Source organism: Vespula pensylvanica, chromosome 3 (assembly GCF_014466175.1).
Source record: "Vespula pensylvanica isolate Volc-1 chromosome 3, ASM1446617v1, whole genome shotgun sequence".
In the NCBI taxonomy this organism is placed as follows: Eukaryota; Metazoa; Arthropoda; class Insecta; order Hymenoptera; family Vespidae; genus Vespula; species Vespula pensylvanica.
Genome location: NC_057687.1, coordinates 7297873 through 7317186, shown reverse-complemented (window position 1 = coordinate 7317186; position 19314 = coordinate 7297873). Strand labels below are relative to the sequence as shown.

At 31.3% G+C, this 19314-nt stretch overlaps 1 protein-coding gene across 1 annotated transcript in view; it reads right to left on the bottom strand.

Annotated features, from left to right (window-relative positions):
* LOC122627978 (poly(rC)-binding protein 3) overlaps nucleotides 1-19314 on the bottom strand; it is a 185241-nt gene that overhangs the window by 97196 nt on the left and 68731 nt on the right. The gene's annotated exons all lie outside the window — the stretch shown is intronic.

Sequence of the window (19314 nt, the reverse complement as noted above, 5' to 3'; positions counted from 1 at the left end):
AAAGAAAGAAGAAAAAAAAATACAAGAGATACTTGACTAGTTACTACCGTTTATTGGTTTATGTGACTGCCGTTTATTGATTTAATATTTTTAAACATTTGATTTGAGTATTTTAAATAAATTGTCAATATTTGTTATAAAATATCACTACGTAATACGTGTTGAGCAACTATGTTTATTTATACTATTTAAAATATTCATATATTACACATATAGACACACACACACACACACATATGTATAGTGATTATTTATTTTTAAAAATATATTGCATTAATTAAAATAATATTGACCAATATAAACCACTAAAATACATACATACATACATAGACACGTGCGCGCGCATGCACACACACATATATATATATATATATATATATATATGAGATCGTTTATGACGAAAATATCGAGTTTGCATTAAAACCAACTCTCTTCGACTAAATCGTCCCATATATGCAAAATGTTAGGACGATGGGATGGAAATTTAGTCGAGGACGTCGAGGTACCGAGAAACCTCTTTTAATAAATTCACGAACCTTCGTTAACCGTCGGTGCATCGATGCCAAGATACGATGCACTTCGCGCCTGAGGTGATAAATATAAAACCGCAACGAATCGTGCCCCCTCCGTTGATGAGGTACTTTCGAAAAAGGGATGATACCGCTTAGGCGATTATAAAATAGCGGTACTTCTTATCCGCGTTAGAGTAGAAAATTTCGTTCTACAAGTTTTTTTTATACGAGTCTATCGTATTTATAATAAAGAAAAGAAAAAGAGAGAGAAAAAAGAGAGAAAATATTTACATGGTAATATTTTTTCCGAGAAGGTGATCATTTTATTTTTAAACATTAACATATTGATGACAACACCTTTATGATTTTATTTTTACGAAATTTTATATTATATATATATATATATATATTATTTTTATATGCATTTAACGTAGATATATATTATATTATATTATAATATTAGATTTATATATTATATATACACATGTGTGTGTGTGTGTGTGTATGTGATATGAAATATATATTATAATATATAACATAATATAAAAAAATATTATAAAAATATAATGTATATATATATATAATATAGAATATCGATAAGAGTATAAAGTCACTTTATAATAGTATAATAATATGCAAGAATATTATGTTCTTAGACACATGAAAGTATCTTATCGAAATTAATGATACATGGAGGATAACAAGAAGGAAATATAATAGTACGTCTAGCTATGTCTCAATTTTCTGCAATATTCTTGACTTACATCATTCAAACTTTTAGATGAATATCGAATACCGTAATATTCTCTGACATCAGTATAGTTTGTACACGTTTATTTATTTCTGTCTTTTATTTCGTCCGGTTTTATCTAGATTTGAAATATAATGTTTCTAGATGTATACACAAACGTTAGAAAATATTATATTTCTAAGGGAACGTTGACTTGAGTTGATTCCATTCATTCTAAGTACCCACACCTACGACGTGTCTTTGAGTAAAAAGAGAAACGAATCTTTTCTCTCCCTTTTTCTTTCTCCTTCCAGAAAAAGCTCTTGACTTTCTCGAGAAGAAAAAAAAAAAAAATCTCGAAGAAACGAATGTATTTCCGGAAAACTCGACTTTCTTGGAAAAATAATCTCGATATTTTCTTTTTACGATTTTGTTTGATAAGATTGTTCAAGAATATGAAAGAAAGAAATAATGATAATAATAATAATAATATATAATTTTTAATATATAAAATAATACACTCATAAATAAATAAATAAATATATAAATAAATATATATACATATATGCAGATTGTTTCAACGAAAAATGTCAATCAGAATTATTATAAAATGAAGTGATGTTTTCGAAAAACGCAAAAACAAATCAATATTATTTTCAAAGAAAATAAATCCTTAATCGTAACTTCACCCTCTTTCGCGTTAATCCCTCTTAAAAATTTAAACAAAAACAGGGGTCAAGTGCCATATCATTTTTAATTAATTTAACTTTATTTCCATTCTCTTTCTCACTTCAACAATTCTGTTTACGAATGGTGCCTCCTTTTTTCTTTTTTTTCAAATTTTGCGTTAGTAACTTCCGAGAAAACACGTTTCGAAGTTGCAAGTTGAAAACAACTTTTATTTTATTAAATGTTGAAAATATGTATTGCCGAACTCCATGTAATAATAAAATCTTCGCTCGGTTCTACATCGGACGTTTTGCAATACATATATTTACATATATATAAATATATAAAGAGAGAGAGAGAGAGACAGAGAAAGAGAGCGAAAAAGAGAGAGTGTACACGGTCGTAGAAACTGTAATAAAATTTCATTAACGAAATATATCTCGAGTGATCACACGACACGTCAGATCATTTTTTAAAGTCGTAATATAAATTAGAACTTCAAAAAAGGAATAAAAAGGAAAAGAAAAAAAGACATATTGTAAATTTTTGACAAGACGCATTCAAAAAGAGATAATGTTAGAATGAAAATGACAAGCTTAACGATTGTTTCGTGGTTAAAATATATTATAAACAATTTTTAATACTGATCCCACCGCTATCTTTCATCTTTCATCTCCTCTCTCTCTCTCTCTCTCTCTCTCTCTCTATCTCTCTCTCTCTCTCTTTCTTTCTCCCAATCTAATGAGATCGTGAGATCTTTAATATCGTGTTATATAGTGAGATAGATAAAGCACGGAATGCAACGACCTGCAAGACGAATATCGCGTCGAATAATCGCGAATAGTTTTTGAGTAAAGAATTTATTTCTTTTTTTCTTTTCGTTTTTCTTTTTTCTCTGTCTTTCTCTCTCTCTCTCTCTTTTTTCCCTGTAAACCATCAACCACCCTCCCTTATTCTCTACACCCTCTCCACGAATCCATCTTTTTGCAATATTCGATAAAATTCCTCGAGAGATACGGGAAAAAGATCAACAAGGATAATTCGATTTAACGTGTGAGAACGAGAGAGAGAGAGAGAGAGAGAGAGAGAGATAAAGATAGATAGATAGATAGATAGATAGATAGATAGATAGATAGATAGATAGATAGAGAGAGAGAGAGAGAGAGAGAGAGAGAGAGAGAGAGAGAGAGTCCGTTTCCAAAGTGCACGCTAAGTTCAATGTCATTATCGTTCGGTCCGTTATTCGACACGAAATCGAATCAGTGATTTCGGAAACCAAGGGAACTATCATGCTGTACCTAATCCAACGAATTGGAAGCAAAAGCGAATTGGATGGCGGCAAGTTCATAGAGATAGAGAGAGAAAGAGAGAGAGAGAGAGAGAGAGAGAGAGAGAGAGAGAGAGAGAGAGAGAAAGTTTTGGAGAAATCAAAGTTCCCTCGTGTTTTCAGCTTTTCGAACTTTTCGATGACGTCACGAACGAACTTTTAAAAGTTTACTGTTCGATTACTATAAAAAGGAAGAAGAAACAGAAAAAAGGAAAAAAAAAAAGGAAATTGAAAAAAGAGAGAGCTCGAGCTGGTATTAGTTTTTTCTTTTTTTGTAAATTTTCTTTTTTATTTTTGTCTTCCCTGAATGAAAAATTTCAGGATAAATCCGTGAAGGTATAAAAAATTTGGTGAAAGTTTCTTAACATAAATTTTAATTCTTTCTTCATTATTTATTATTATTTTGTCTTTTCGAAATGTTATAACTTTTCTCACATACGTGCACGCGTGTACATACATACATACATACACACACACATGTATATGTATATATAATGTAATTATACTTAATATATAAGTAATAAAATAAGATTGACATTAAATACGAAATTCAATCGTAGAAACAAGAGAAGAAATTGGGTTATAAAAAGTTATATTCCATTTAAGCCTTAATTTACCCTTTTACGAATCCCACATGATATATGAACTATAAAAAGAAAGAACGAGAGGAAGATAACAAAGAGAAAAAAAAAAAAGAATAATAATAATAAAAGAACTTTTCATTAATAGCAAAAGAAATTATTATACTATGACTATCGTATATCTAAAAACACGTTTGTGTGTCTCTGTGTCCGTGTATTTTTTTTCTTTTCGAGTTAGATAAAACGAGTTAGATATTTAAACGCATACGTATGTGCAACTCGTGATAAACTTTTTTTTTCATTTTTTCTTTTTTCTGGACTTTTATAAAATACGATTATATTCACTTCGCACTCCGTACTCTTTTTCTTTTTTTTTTTTTTTTTCAAATAAATATTATTAAGAATCTTATAGTCATTCTGAGAAGACGATCATTCTGAGACGACGCAATCTCGACGTAATTTCTCGTAATCCCACCACGAGGAGTTAGACAGAGAGAGAGAGAGAGAGAGAGAGAGAGAGAGAGAGAGAGAGAGAGAGAGAGAGAGAGAGAGAGAGAAAATCTAAGCTTTTCGCGAAAGAAACTGAAAATGAAAGAGACAAAGCGAGAGAAACAGAGAGAGAAACAGAGATAGAGCGGGAGAGAAAGAAACAGAGATAAAGTGAGAGAGAAAGAGAAAGAAATAGAGAGAGAGAGAGAGAGAGAGAGAGAGAGAGAAGGGTAGAGAATTCCAGAAACTCGTTAAACTACACCGACGCCAATTTACGGCAATTAAAAGGCACGGAAGGTAGCGTCGGCGTTATGAGGAAAGAATTCTCTCTAGGCATAACGACAACATTCATTACAGTCTCGTTTTCGAGTGCTTTCTTCTTCTTCTACCTTGGACTTTCCAATGGAAGACAAGCTACTTAAAATTAAAATTAAAAATTTTTGTGTTTAAGATTAAAATTAAAATTTAACAAAAAAAAAAAGATAGATATATGTATATATATATATATATATATATATATATATATATATATTTCTTTATAATTTCTTTAACAGTTTTCTCATTCTTTCGTGTAATTTTTTTTTACATATAAAACTTTTTATATTTTCTGGTTCGCCTATATAAACCTGCAATTTTATATCTCTTCTTCGATCGTTCGTTTTATCTCTATCACGATCCGAAAGATCTCGAATGATCTTCAATGTCGTCTTTCGCGATATTTCAAGTTGTTTATTTGGATAAGGATATATCGTTTTCTCTGATAACGATCATAATTGCTTTTTTATTTTCTTCTGTTCTATGTATATGCGTATAAGTGTGTCTGTTTGTGTATGTATTTTTGTACCCGTGCATACGAATAGAGATAGACGTACGAAAATGAAAATTTTTATAAATTAGAATATCAAACGAAGTTTCGAAATAATTGTAATTAAAATTTTACTTTTGCATTTGCTTTTTATAACGATAATAATAATAATAATAATGATAATAATAATTCGTTTTTAGCACGATTTTTCTTTTTTTTTTTAAATCAGTAGTTTAAAATTAAAATATATATTATCTACTTTTCTTTGATTAATATATAACATATGTCATATATATATATATTCTATCAATAAGACGTACAGAAGATATATAAAGTAAAATGTGTGTTATCAATTTTGAAAAATTTTCTAAATAAGAATCAAGCGAAGTTTCGATAAATTATACGTATATTTATTTATTTCTTTAATAAAGATAATAATAAATAATAAGTTGCTTTTATAAAAATTAATAGTTGAAAATATAAATATAATAATTCCTTTTATATCTACATATTTGTTTTATCGATAACGACAACATTCGTTACAGTCTCGTTAGAATTAATTGCTTTTAAAATAATTAGTGATTAAAATATTATGTGTTTATTTTTAATAATAGCTATAATAATAATTTTTTTTTCACTTTTAATATACAGAATTAATAATTAAAAGTCTAAATAATAGTTCATTTACATATATATAATACGTATATATTTTTTTTTATTTATATAAAATATATTTCTATATATCATCATATTTGGTGTATCGATGACGAATGAGGTAATGACATATAAAACAATATAACATTCTCAATTCTCAAGTACTGAAATCATACAGTATAATACAGGAATACACCGATCGTTATTAATCTTCCTATTTATACGAAGAAACTTGAATGAGATAGAGAGCGAAAGAGATAGAGATAGAGATAGATAGAGAGAGAGAGAAAGAGATAGTTAGAATGTGTTTGTTGTTCGTAAAGTACATTATACAAATACAAACACATACACACATACATACACACGTTTGATTGTGTGTGTGTGTATATATATATATATTATCCTCTATATAGCTTTAAATATATATATATATAAATATATATATATATATATATATATATATATATATATATATATATATATCGTAAGCCGTGCCTTTATCGTTTCCCACTCGCCACGTGCACGATATTTAATGTAAACTCACGATCCTGGTAGAGAGATTTCCATCCTACCGACACAATCTCTTTATCCTCAAAATCGCCTTGATCCTCTATCCGACGAAATTCTCTATCACAAATCGAGTTCGGCATATCCATTTGGAATATTAACACGTATTAAAGACGATATTAGCGACCATCTATTTAACGATTTTCACGGATACATAGATATCTATGTAAATACGTAAATATATCCATGAACGTTGCAAAGAAATAAGACAATTACATTTGTAGTAATTCTTAACAGTCAAAGATAAATAATTCGAATGCCTTTGAAATAATTTATTTTTCTTAACAAATGCGTTATTCGTTATAAGAAAAGAAAGAAAAGAAAAAAGAAAAGAAAAAGAAAGAAAGAAGAAAACAATTAAAAATCAAACCTTCGTCTATTTTATCATATTATATAATCCGAAAGAATTGAGTTAGCCGATCAGTGGATAATAATTCTACAAAAAGTAAAAACGAAAACGTAATCCACTTTTTCTTGTTGCTTTCTTTTTTTTTTTTTTTTTTTTTGGACAGATCAAAATTAGATTTTTCTCTCGCGAAAAGAAGGATAGGATAATTTGAATCGTCTATCAATTAAGTATGAATTATATTATTATTGAATTAAATATTGAAATTTCCTTAATAAATGTGTTATGCGTTAAGATACATTGAGTATCAGATTTTCGTTTATTTTATATATTATATTAATAAAAATGGAGTGAACAATGAGTGAGAAAGAAAAAAAAAGAGAGAGAGAGAGAGAGAGAGAGAGAGAGACTTCATTATCGAGAGGGCTCGCATGAAGGTAGTGTCAATATTACAGAGCCATTAAGAGACCGTTGCTAACGCAGGAAACGGAAGTAGAAGCGGAGGTAATGGCGGAGCCAACGTTGATGGTGCTGTTCGCCAACGAAGATATTATTGAATCGAAGTGGTATGACAGAGTATACTTAAGCGATAGGATAGCTCTTTCTCTCTCTCTCTCTCTCTCTCTCTCTCTCTCTCTCTCTCTCTCTCTCTCTATCACTCATTTGCTCACTTTCCACAGAGTTAGAGAGAGAGAGAGAGAGAGAGAGAGAGAGAAAAGTAGACATTACGACGAAGACCCCTTCTAATTGTCAATCTGTGCTATCGATAAGTACTTAGGTCAAGGACGAAGATCCTTCATGTGTCTCTTTCTACTCGAGAAGACGAACGTTGATCGAAAGTATGTGAAATTGGTAACTATAAACGAAGTTAGATCGATTGATTTAAAGAAGATTTTGTTATATTTTATAGATCGTATGATCTTTAATAGAAAAATCAACGAAACAATAAGGATGCTTTTCTTTTTTGATGTAACGTTTACTCGATTATAAGGGGAAAATGTTTTTTTATAAATTCGTCATGAAAGTAATGTGAATACATTATTTGTTTTATAATAAGGTTATATGATTGTTTATGATTATTCATCATTTTTTTAAATATATATATATATATATATAATAGAAATAAAATAATATATATAGTATATGATTATGAATATTTTGCTTCTATTCTTTAAATAATAAAATAATAAATTTATTTTGTATAAATATAGATGTATTTATTTATGTATTTATTTACAATAATTTGTTGAATTTTTCTTTGAAAAAGAAAAGAATATATAAATATATTAAGAAAATGATCGAGAAATTGTTCAATGTCCTTGTTTAATGTCTCCGTCTCAACATTTCCTGTTACTTTTCCTATACGTATTCACTATTTGTGAAAAGAAGATGATTCTCTATCTGTCTCTCTTTTTTTCTCTCTCTCTCCTTCACTTTCCTATTCTTCGTTGATAAATGCGATAAAATCAATTTCGTTAGATCGCTCGAAAAGGACACGGCATCTCTAGCTTCGTAGAAAGGTAGCCATTTTGCCGGACAAACTCCTTAATGGTGAGAAAAGCTTGCACAGTGGCTACATTCAAGGAAATGAACATTTCTATCCGTCTTTTATCTATTTTTCCAAACGTTACGTGTACATACATACATACATACATGTGTGTGTATATATATATATATATATATATATATATATATATATATATATATATAGAGTTTTATATAAATCCCAAACAAATAGAAAGACACAACAAACATACGTAGATACAAATGCGTATGTATATCTATGTATGGGTATATATATATATATATATATATGTATATACACGAAGGAGTTTTATATAAATTGCAAACAAATAACATACACATAGGCACGCACAAATATGTGTATGTATGTGTCTGTATACGTATATATGTATATACCCATATATACGTATTGGAAAATAGGAAAAGAAAAGCGAATGGACCGTCCGAAGGAGGACAATAGGAAGACACTTTTCTCGCAAAAAGGGAACGTCGGAAAATCTCCCGAAGGGCACGAAATGCTCGATGCATTTTCTCTCTTTTATATTGCAAGAGAATCAAACAGAACGAAAAAGGAGAAAAAGTGCAAAGAAAGAAAAAAAGAGAAAAAAGGAAAAAGAAAAAAAAAAAAAAAGAAAAGAAGAAACAAAAAACTGAGAAAAAAAGATAAATAAAAGAGTCGAGTCGGAATAAAAAGGAGATACTAAAAATGGAAACGTCCGTTTGATCTCGGAAAATTTTAACGTAGCGAACGACGCCCCGTGTCGTCAACGTCGTTCGTCTTTCTCTCGTTTTTCCAAGAGAATCATGAAAAGGAAAACGTTATATCGTTTTTTTTTTTTTTTAAATCCTCCACCCTCTTATCCTCACTCATTCCATCAGCCTTCTTCCTCCCACCGACGAGGAACAACCAACGACGACGATTTTGATGCGACAGACGGTGGAACTGGGGGTGGAATCGTTGGGAAAAATGCATTGTTTCAAAAGCTCGACTTTTCCTTTTTCTATTTTCCTTTTTTTTTTCTTTTTCAATTTTGTTTTTTCTTTTTTAATTTTTCCTTTTTTCTTTTTCTCTTTTTGTCGACTCTTCTTTGCCATTTCGATGTCATTTCGTAGTAGACAGAGAGAGGGAGAGAGAAAGAGAGAGAAAGAGAGAGAGAGAGAGAGAGAGAGAGAGAGAGAAACGTTTTATACGTCACGACAGTAGTCGTGCGAAAATACATACATATATACATACATACATACATATGTATATGCACAAGAATACTTATAAAATACTTTTTACTTGAATCGAAAAAGCTTTATATACGTCGAGAAATGTTGTCCATTACGATTCGATCATCTGATCTCCTCGTTCTTCCTAAATCCAGTCTATTTCTTCTTCAATATCCTTTCAAATAGGGAGAAATGAAAATTGAAAATGTTTGTAAATTGAAACAATTCTTTGTCTTGTCAACTCGATTTTAAACAAAGCAATTTTCTTTTAAAAACAATTTTCTATATTGCATTTTTTATTTATAGAAAACTGAAGTAAATCCTTATCAACGATATTATTCGATCAAGAATCGAATATAATCGATATATATATATATATATATATATATATATATCAGATGTATATATATCAGATCAAAAATAATAATCAATAATAAATAATAATAACTAAATATAAAAGATAATACGTACAAATAAAATTTTTAAATAACAGTACCCCATAATAACCATTTAAATACTACACATACATATATATATATATACACACATATTATGATATATTAAATATATTATATACAGATAACAGATTAAATTCTCTATTCAATAACTAAAAAAGTATACTTATTGACAGATTCGATACTTCATGAAGACAAAAAAAACTGATAAAGATAAAAATACGTGTCTAAGAGAAAGAGAAAGAGAGAAAGACAGAGTAAAAGAGAAAAAAAGACAGAGAGACAGACAGAGAGAGAGAGAGAGAGAGAGAGAGAGAGAGAGAGAGAGAGAGAGAGAGAGAGAGAGAGAGAGAGAGAAGATCGATGGTGGGCGGGATAGTAGTAAAGTGTTTTACCTTTCGCTCGACTATACGTCGAGTCTCGGAGACTTAGAAGGCACTTTAGCACACCGTTCACTCCCCCTATCTGAAGCTCACCCGCCCCCAGACACACATACGCGCGAACCGTGAACGCTCTTCTAACCCTTGGTCCATCCCCTGGTTTCCAGCAGGTAACCACTGAAGTAGTTCACTGATGGAGAGGGTGGAAACTGCTGAACGTTGCCTTTAAGTCTTACCAAGGCCTCTCTTCAACCCTCTATTTCTCCCTATTTCTCTCTCTCTCTCTCTCTCTCTCTCTCTCTTTCTCTCTCTTTTTATTTTCTTCTTTATGACTCTTTTTTTCTTTTTCTTTTTTTCTTTTACCTTTCCTTTCTTTTCGTTTCGTTTCGTTTCTTTACTCTTTCACTTTTGGTAGCGCCGAGAACATTGATTTTGCAAAACGAAACACACGATAGGTCAAAATGTCAAATATAGAAATATCCTGACGAGTAGGAAGGAATAGTTCCCAATCCTGTCTCTACGTTAGAATCTATCTACCTATCCACCTATCTATTTATTTATCTATCTATCTATTTATCTATTTAAACCAATCGCTTTTCCAGATTTCCTGTTACTCTCCAAACATCATTTTTTCCTTCATTCATCCCTCTACTTTCACATTTCATTCGTTTCACATTTCACGTTTCAACCAGTTGATAATTCTCGCTTTGTATGGTTATCACTATTTAATATTCATCGTAGAGTCAGCCTTGCAAAAAGATCGACCGAAACTGAACAACGGTGCTTTTATTTTTTTTGTTTTTTATGGATAATGGAGATAACAAAAGAGAACTACGGAACACGCAAAAATCAAAAAAAAAAAAAAAAAGAAATGGAAGACAGAAAAGAAAGAAAAAAATAAAAGAAAAGCGAGGATCCGTGAAGTTCGTTATTGGTATTTTCCATCTCTCGGAGATTAACGCGATTCTCAACGTAACAATTTTGTGTTACGTTGCTGTGCCCATCTATATAGTATATATTTATATATGTATGTATGTATGTATGTATTCATCTACGTACGCGTTCATATATGTATGTATGTATTTCTCGAATATTGAGTTGATTTTTCTTTTTTTCCTTTTATTGTTATTGTTGTTTTTGTCGTTGTTACTGTTGTCATTGTCGTCGTTGGAATTATGTCCCCGAAAAAGAGACCTTCAAAAACATTAATGAAATTTAAAACCCTTAAATGAATCTCCCGTTTATATTTTTATTTAAACGTGTTTATCGTGAAATAAAATTTAAAAAAAAAAAGAAAAAAGAAAAATGAAAAGAAAAGAAATAAAAAATAAACATGTTACACATCCACCGATAAGATATATATATATATATATATATATATATATATACACATATATATATATGTATGTATGTACGTGTATTAAGTTGTGTATGCATGTGAGTGTGCGTATGAAAAGTTGGAAGAAAAAAAAAAGTAGAAGAAAAAAAAAATAGAAGAAAGAAAAAAGAAAAAAAAAAAGAAAATTAAAATGAGAACGAGAAAAGAACGAAGAAGAAAATATGAAAGAAACGAAAACGGGTCGATCTTCTCGAGGTCGCACGACGATTCTTTTTCTCAATGATTTTTCTTCTTTTCTCGATTTTCTTGTTTCTTCCTATTCTTTTTTCTTTCTTTCTTTCCTTTTCCCTTTTTTTTTCGTGTTAGTCGCCCTAGTAGAAAGAGAAAAAGAGAAAGAGAGAGAGAGAGAGAGAGAGAGAGAGAGAGAGAGAGATAGAGATAGAGAGAGATAGATAGAGATTCGGCCCTTCTCCCTTTCTACTTTCAAGCGTCCTTCGTAAAGAGAGAGACAGAGAGAGAGAGAGAGAGAGCTTGGCACTAGCTAGACCGACTACCACATTGGTGTATCATCCCTCCTTGAACCGTCCCGCCATTGTTTGTCGAGCGGCTATTCACGTCGCGTTAATTAGTCCACGCTCCAGTTAGTGAAAATTCAATCCGAGTCTCTCTCTCTCTCTCTCTCTCTCTGTCTCTCTCTGTCTTTCTCTTTTTAACGTTGTCTTTACATTTATACGTTTGTTAAGTAACAAGAAAAATTCTTTTCTTATATAAACGAGATTGACCGAATGTTTACATTTATTAAAAACAAAGGGACCAAAATAAAGCTTTATAATTTGTATAAAAATTATATAGGGATGATATAGATTATAAAGATTATATATTATTATATATAGATTATATAATAAAAATTATATACACACACACACACACACACATATATATATATATATTTATGAAAGATCGTATATATATTTTTATTGTATATAGTAATATTTACAATTTATCAATCATACCTATATATAGACATAGTATTATCAATTTCTTTGTAAAATTAATTGAATAACACATATATCTGTCTGTATGTGCGCATACGTGAGAGTTGTATATGTATAAATGTATCATTTTTCAAATTATTGATTATAATATCTTATCACAAAAACCTAATAATACTTTTTACAATTCAAATTTCTCGAAGACTTTGACGGAGAAAAAAAAAAGAAGAAATAGAAAGAAAAAAAATATACTCTTCGGCCATTCCCTATTTTCTTTCTTTTCTTTCGAAGAAGAGGTCGCATAGGAAGGCACTAAATTTAAACGGGGTTGTTCCCCGTCCGAAGGCGAACTCTCTTCTCTTCTTCTACCTTTTACTTTCCATCTTCTACCCTTTAGCCCCCCCCCTCTCTCTCTCTCTCTCCTTCTTCCACAAGAGAATCGAGATCTCGATTTGGATCGTAATTTTACCCTTAGCTATACCCGATCGAGAGAAAATTCGTTTCCGCGGTAACTTCCACCTCGATAGTATTCGTTCTCGACGAACCAATCCCCCTCTTTGCCTCCCCTTAACACTCCCTTCTGAGCCTCTTTTTCTCTTCTCGTGCCTATATCACCACCATCATAAATACCACCACCATCACCATCACCATCGTTTACCTTTATTCTCCCTACAAGGACTATCGTAAATTTTTCATCGTTAATCGACCGACTCGTATTTTTCCGACAAGCAAGGACTTTGCAAGTGCATATAAATGTCCGTACAACGATGTATATATACATTTATATATCTGTATACAAATCACGCGTAGAAGTATACACACACACACACACACACACATATATAGTAGGAGAGCATAGAGTCACGAGTTGCAGAATTTTCAAAATATCGTTCGCAGTTCATTGCCAGCTAAACCAGCCGTGGTTCTACCGTTGGATTGCCGATCAATAAACGTCTCTTCTCGTTCCCTCTCTCTCTCTCTCTTTCTCTCTCTATCTCTGTCCTTTTCTATCTCTATCTCTCTTTTTTTGTCTTTCTTCCTCTCTCTCTCTCTCTCTCTCTCTCTCTCTTTCTCTTTTTAGTATTACCCTTCGATTTCTCTCTTCTTCTGTAATAGGATCGCTCACGAGTATTACCAGACGGAATACAACGATGTCTCACCGCAGTCCGACCGGACGATACTTCCGATTTTCTATTTTCAATGGACCGATAATACCATTTTCCTCTTTCTCTCTCTATCTAACCATCTAGGTACATATCTATCCATCTATCCATCTATCCATCTATCTATCTACATATCTTGTTCTCTTTTACTCTTTTACCCTGTGATCGCTTTCCATATCGACCTGCCTTCTCTCAGGCCAAGCGCAATCCTACCCTTCGACTCCATCAAATTAATCCTGCCGAGTATTGTAGGGATAGGTGTATGTACACACACACACACATATATATATACACGTATATGTACTTACATATACATATTTCTCATATATATATATATGTGTGTGTGTTCGTGTCTACGTATATATGTATGTGAATATATGTACGTGCGTGTGCGTATCTATATGCGTGTTCATGTGTTCGACTGAGGAGTGGAAAAGAGAGAGAGAGAGAGAGAGAGAGAGAGAGAGAGAGGGTGAAAGAGGGAGAAAGAGAGAAGGGATGACGCGATAGACGCGTGCCGGACGCGAAAATTGAAAAACCCGAGAAAGGTAGACGATGGCTAGCTTTAAACGTCCGATAGTTCAATACTATTTCCTTCTCTGTCTCGATTCTTTTATTCTTTTTTTATTCCTTCTTTTTTCTTTTCTTTTCTCTTTTTCTTTTTTTCTAACTTTTTGTGAAGTACCAATTCTAAAGTACCATTGCTCGAAGATCAGATTAAAAAGGAAGGCGTGTATACGTCTGTATTTATGTGTGTTTGTGTTTGTGAGTGTATTGATCGAGAAGACGACATTAAAATTAATTAATTTAATTAATAGCGATGAGTAGTCTCGTTTATATAATGAAATGGTGTCAATTATAATATACGTTTCTTTTGTATTTTTCTTCTTTTTTATTTTCGTTATTTTTTCCTAGTCTTTTTTTTTTCTTTTCTTTTTTTTTTTTTTTTTAATAAAAAATAGGGGAAATAAGAGAAAAAACATTTTCACGAATTTCGCGATCATGCGAAAAATTAACGCAATTCCATTTGTTAGTCTATATTTGTAACTCGATCTTTTAATGCATAATTCGGATATATTGTTAGATATTAGTGTGATTAGTTTTGTTTTTATCATCCGTAATGGTTTAATCTATACATTTTATCTCGTTTTGAATAAACGTATCGAATTATTTATGTCATTTCCTATAAATTATATTATTCGTTTTGTACTTTTATTATTTTTCTTTTCTTTTTTTTATCAATTTCTACAAAAATGTATGGTACAACGAAGAAATATATAGTCATCGAAAACTGTAGAAAGCTTAAAAATTAATTTGAGAATAAAGATTGAAAAAGAGAGAGAGAGAGAGAGAGACAGACAGAGAGAAAGAGAGAGAGAGAGAGAGAGATACAGGTACAATGCTATAGTTAAAGGTATCACATAATCATACGACAAATATATGTATATACGTGTGGTATTATATTTAAAATATATAAAAAATATTATATATATATACATATACATACACACACACACAAATGTACACACACACACACACACACACACACACACACACATACAGAAAGAAAAAAAAGATTTAGTTATAGATATAGTTATCAAATAATCATAGAACAAATGTATGTATGTACCTACTACATGAAAGACTCTCGCACGCATGTCCTATTAACGAACAATTAACGGGATTGCGCGTACGAGTAGTAGAACCCTCGAAGCTCGGTGGCAGAGTTATCTGTCAGTACGCAGCCCATCCTCGATTTTCAACGACAAAGCCGATCATCGCTTTCGCTGAAAATTTATTAACGTCACTCCGATGGAGCCTCTACAGCACGGATAATAATTACATCTCCATTATATTCACCGCTGTGGATCACGTCGAACAGGGCTCTCCATTAACTGGTACGCCAGTTGTGCGTTATACTCAAGCGCATAAATTCCTTTATCCTTTGCTATCTTTCAATTCGACCTAATCGCTTTTGTATTTTCTTCTTCTTCTCCTCCTTTTCTTTTGTTCTTTTTTTCTTTTCTTTTGCTCCTCCCTTAATTTATTTTTTTTACTTTAAAAAATTTTTTTCCTTCCCTCTTCCCTTTCTTCGATAAAAAAAGGAAGATAAAAACAAAGCGAATAATTATCTTTTCAATCCTTACTCGTGATACCACATCTAATAATTAATTCTAATTACCGAGGATACTCGCTGTATAAAAGTATTGATCGAACTATCGAAATATTTATTTCTCCTTTTTGACCGTCCTATCCGTCTATCCATCTATCTATCCATCTATCTATCTGTCCGATAATTTTTTTATATGTATTTTACCCCCTCCACTCTTCCATTCCCCCACCCCTCTCTTTAAATTCTACCATTGAAGTTCCCGACACCGCATTATCGATGTTAGCGGATAAATCCGATTCGTAAACGTCCAGTTGATTTAAAATCGAAATAAAGAATAAAAAAAGATCACTTCACTTCCAATCATTTTTCTCTTCTCTCTCTCTCTCTTTCTCTTTATTTCTCCCTTCTCTCTCTCTCTTTCTCTCTTTTTTCTTTTTATTTCTCCTTCTCTCTCTCTCTCTCTCTCTCTCTCTCTTTTTCTCTCTTTCTTCGTCTCTTTCTGTCTTTCTGTCTCTGTTTCTTTGAGAGGCGAAATCCGAGAAACCTCTCATCTTTTTTCCTTCAGGCGATTCGTTCGATCGAAAAGGTTTCTTGTCTATCCGTTCGATGCTTTCGATCAAAGCTTTTTCTACCTTGGTCATTCCCCGACGAGTTTAGCTCACGATTTAAAGGTTTCCTCATCGTTTTACTAACCACACGTTCGACTCAGGAAATGAGGTTGTTCCACAATGGTTTTAGCCGAATCGATTAAATAATTTTATATACGTTGAGAGATGTATCACGGTCTTGTTTTATTTTTCTATTCCCTTTTTCTTTTCTTTCTTGTCGATTTTTTTATTTGTTTATAAATTTACAAGTTTGCTGTATTATGAAAATTTGATTATCCTTAAATTTATTTTATTGATATTAATTATATCAAATATTTTTTTTAATTTATTGGACTACGGTTTATGTATAAGTCGAAAATTTCTATAATATTATTATGTATCTATTTATATTATACATATATAAAAATATATATAGATATATATATATTTTTTTAAATTTATAAATTCATTGATCTTTCTTCGGTGCAAGCATCGACGACGAAGAAAAAATTCATGACGAAAGAATAATTCATGATCTGATTTCTTTATCTTTTATTAATTCTATTAATTTTATCAATTGTATTAATTGTATGTTTTAATTAATTCATTAATTTTATTAGTAATTATTTCGTTATTAATTACTAGCCATTAACTAATAACCATAAAATGAATAAACGACGATGGACAAAAGCAGAGAAGTTTTTGCGCTGACAATCGAGCTACGAGAGGATCATTCGAGTTATTCGTTTTAGAATCCTCCTATCCCAGGACCTTTTTGTTAAAACGACGAAAGGTAGTTTCGAGTCGTTGGACAAATTTCGACGAATCCGGAAACCATTCCGCCGATTCGGCGTTTCTCTTGGAGAGAACAGAAACCTGGAATAACGCAACTAACTCCATGTTATATAGTACTATTTTATAGATACACACATATACACAGACTTATAGCTTGTGTATATATATATATTTTTGCTATACATTTTTTGATTGAACAAATTACAAGAATATCGATATGGAGTTATCGAAATTAAAAATAATACGCGTATACGTATTCGTTATAAAATTTTCGATTAAAAAGTTACGATAAAATCGCTATAAAGTTACGGATATTAAAACGATGCAAATAAACAAGATCGTAATTATATCTGGAAATTAAAATATTTCTATTTGAGTTAATCGTAATTATAAGCGTTTTTATTTTGCTTTTTTTTATTTTATTTCTGTGTCATTTTTTATTTATTTTTCAAACTTTATGCTGGTAGAATATACCAGTCTGTGGTTTATTTATATCGTTGTTGTGAGAACTGTGAGGTTTCAAACTGTGAACTCCCTCTTATCCACTCCCTTCCCCACCTTTCCCCTTGATAGAGAACGAGGCACCAGATTGCGCCTAATACGCTTCAAGGTTAAATACGGTCCCGCACGAACAGACGGTTCCATCGAAATAATAAAACGCGATAAAAAGAAATTACAAGAAAAACGAAAATAATTACATTAATATAAATAATGATTTATTTAATATTGAATTTAAAATTATAAAAATGTTCATATTACGTTATTATTAATCCCTTTATTATTAATTTAATAATTAATTAATAATTAATAATTTAAATAGCAATAAAAATTACATCGTTATGAATTATTAATTCATTTTTTCATATATAACATATTTATTACCAATAAAAATTTGCATATGTTTATTGCATTAAGTATTGATCGATTGATTTAAAAAAAAAAAAAAAGAAGAAGAAAAAAAATCGATTAAAATTTATTCGTTCGTAATGACAATGTTGAACGAAGACCAATAGTACAAGAGATTCCTAAATAAATGTAAGTACCTTCCACAGTGGCTCGAGTAAATCGAAATCTCCTTGAACGTTTCCTCTCTCTCTCTCTCTCTCTCTCTCTCTCTCTTTCTCATATACTACACATAGTCACATATACACAGTCACTCACACGGTCACTTACACTGTCACTCACGCAGTCACATACAGTCGTACATACAGTCGTACATACAATCGCGTACACGTATACGTTCAGTCACATACACACAGGCATCACACATACACAATCACGTATACGTACACGCCCAATCACACACACACATACACAAACATACACGAGTCACAGATACAAAGTATATCCTACACATTACATGAGTATGGTATGTGCGACGCAAACAAATCTCGCGACTCGCTCGCATCCGGTCGCGACGAATTTCCGTTGGAATCGGATTACAAGGAAGTCGGTGGGTACAGAAAGGGTTGAAAGGATGGTGACGATGACGAGAGGTGGACAACGGGGGGTCGAGAGGAGAGGAGTAGGAGAAGGGCAAGTATACCAAAAGGGTCGACGATAAAACTGGCGTTACAAGAACTGCGAGATGTTTTAACGTTCTATCGATATTCTCAACTCGAATATTTTTCTCTTCTTTCTCTCTCTCTCTCTCTCTCTCTCTCTCTCTCTCTCTCTCTTTTTTATCTTTCTATACTCTTTTAAAAAAATAAATACGACACAATGTTTCGTCAGATTAATGGTATGCAAGATGATAAACCTTTTTTGTTCGTTGTTATTGATCTCATATTTGATTTTACGTAGCGGATCTTGGAGGAGAGGGAGGAAAGAAGAAAAAAAAAGAAAAATAAAAGACAAAGAAAAAGAAAAATAATTAATAATAGAAGTTTTAGGAGGAAAATCTATATATATATATATATATATATATATATATATATATATATATATACATATTGCGATTTCCAATTTTGATTTAGAAACTCTCGACGTTCGTTTTATTCGAAGGAAAATTTGTTTCATCTAGATTTCCATGGATAAGAGGAAGAGAGAGAGAGAGAGAGAGAGAGAGAGAGAG